The sequence below is a fragment of the Halyomorpha halys genome, unplaced genomic scaffold, assembly GCF_000696795.3.
Source record: "Halyomorpha halys isolate HHAL.00 unplaced genomic scaffold, Hhal_1.1 Scaffold1391.1, whole genome shotgun sequence".
NCBI lineage: Eukaryota > Metazoa > Arthropoda > Insecta > Hemiptera > Pentatomidae > Halyomorpha > Halyomorpha halys.
In genome coordinates, this window is record NW_027115008.1 from 111,025 (window position 1) to 113,530 (window position 2,506).

General features: G+C 31.6%; 1 non-coding gene across 1 annotated transcript in view; it reads right to left on the reverse strand.

Moving 5' to 3' along the window:
- Nucleotides 1–1,041: 1,041 nt before the first annotated feature.
- Nucleotides 1,042–2,506, reverse strand: part of LOC106689544 (uncharacterized) — a 5,062-nt gene continuing 3,597 nt past the window's right edge. Inside the window, exon 3 of the transcript XR_010844726.1 lies at nucleotides 1,042–1,255. This is a non-coding gene — a transcript (uncharacterized protein). The remainder of the gene's footprint in view (nucleotides 1,256–2,506) is intronic.

The window sequence follows — 2,506 nt, forward strand, 5'->3', positions numbered from 1 at the left end:
TTACTGCGGTTTTCATTTTTTATATTCTTATTGTTTTGTCATATTTTACAATATTTATATCTTGTTCACTCTTAGTTCTGATGGAGCCTTGCAAAGTGGGCTATACTATACTAATAAATAATTTTTATTTTTACTATTTTGTATCTTTCATAAACTCACCTGGACAATCTTCCTACAAACTCATTTTTTATAGTTTTAAGTATTTCACTGTCATCAAGTTATACATCTATGGCTTACTTTCCAATGGTAAGTACATTTCCAATAACGTTATGAAATATATTATTAAAAGTTCTCTCTTTTATAAAAAAATTACAACTTTTCAATTACTTTTTTGACAAAACAGATTTAGCTATAAATTCTAAATATTTTCAGTCAAAAAATAATTGTAAATGATGTAATTTGCCTAAAAAAGAGAACCTTTAATAGTATTGTTTGTAAAGTTAGTGCAAATGTACTGAGAACTGCTATGAAGTAAGTCATCAATATGTTCATGAAATACAATAAACTTAATAGATCATACTCCACTTTTGCCTGAGGAGATTACATAAATACCAAATACATGAAAAAAAAAACAAGCTTTATTTTATTATATCAACATGAACATTTTACGGGTGGTTACAGATGTAAATTGGCAGACAAACATTAAAATGACCAAAAGGGTCAAGAATTAGTTTTTGGTATTAAAATCATACTCTATGTTCAAATTTTTAACAGAAACAAAGAGAAAAAGATCGGTTACATGTTGAAACCTGACCTAACACCACACTAAACATATTATATTTTTTTTTGTTAAATTATTCTTTTTTGTTATTACATTATGTTGTAGTGATGATGGGCTGGTAATAAAGGTCGAAGGTTGCGTGTTCTGAACTATCTGATTTATTTCCAGTAATTTCCATTATACTCCTTCCTTCAAGGTAATAATCAGCCTAGTGTTACCTGGTCTAAAGGATTAGTAGCTGAGTATGGTAAGACTGATGAGGCAGAGCAAGCACACATTAAAATATAATCATTGCAATATATCAGAAAAAATATGTGTATTTGTTCACTCATTACTCACTAAATTGTGTAATCATTAAATTTTAGTGACCGGATTAAAAATCATATTCACTAATAATGCCAATGGATTTGATGACTAAGTTGCTGTGAAGAGTGGGATTGGTGTTGTAAGGTTGGCCACAGCTCTCTGTCCGCCGTTCCCGGTGTAATCGAACTGGATCAAGATGACGAGATATGTAGTCGCTGAGGCGATCACCTGGATAATACGAACAACTACAGATTAAGTATATAGTAATCATGGTGAAGAATTAATCAAAGTCTCTATGCGTAGGAACACAATTCAAATGACAAATAAAAACATAACTTTCTCTGTGTAATGACATATCTCAATAGTGTTATTTTCCGAATAATGTTTCAACTCAATGTGAAAATTATAGCTCCACATGCCTATTGTTAGTTATTTTTATAAAAAGTAAAAAAGATATTGGAACAAAGGCTCAGGAAATTCTTATTTTTTTTTTTATTTATTTAAGTGTTTCGACCACTCGGGCCATTTATACTTGATTTACAAATTAGATTACAATTGGCATGTTCATACAGTTGAAATTACAAAGTGAAAAATTTATAATCACAATTACCATTACATATTAACAATTACAATTTACACTTCACAAATTTATTACTGCTGAGAGTCTTCTCTGATAATTTCCTGTACACATGAAGAGAATCGCTGTGACTCCAAAGCAACCCTGTAAGAATGTTCCCAACAACGAGATCGCTTCAGCAGCAGCAGCGACACATCGGTGCATCCTCTCTCCTTCATGAGATGACAGTGGATGAGTCGAGTATGGCCTATCCGAAGACGGGGGTCCCAGTTTTCACTTTTGGTGCTAGCAAGATATTCTTGAGTTAGTAGTTTCTGTTTTTTATATGGTAATGACTGCACAAACGAGGGCATTTCTTTTTTGCTTAAAGTATACTATAAAAGCTGTTGGTGAAAGTAAAAAGTAGGTACTTTATTTACTCACAGTTAGGGATATAACATTCCCCAATTAAAATTTATAAATTACTTACATCATAATAAATAATGATGAACTTCTTTTCAAATACAATAAGAGTGAAGTATTTGCATACAATAATGGCGTAAACTATTGAATGAAAATTAAATTTTCGCGTCTTCGGTACAGCCGCCATTTTTGCTGGTAGTATAATCTGACTGGCAAACTCTTGTTTCTTCATTGGCAATGCTTTAAAGATACAAAAAAGTGCTATCAAAGTTTTTACCCGAAAGCATGTGGGTTAGAAAAAAAGAGTTTATCACCAATTTTGTAGGAAATTTAATATACTTTAGATGAAAGGAATATGGTCCGGGTGCGGTCAAGAAAAACTCAAAAAGAAGAAATATACTATTTTAATGAGCCAACGTTTCGCCCCACGTTGCAGGGCTTCTTCAGGGCTAAAAAAGATACAAACACATAGTTACAAAAGGAAAACAAAAACATAAGTG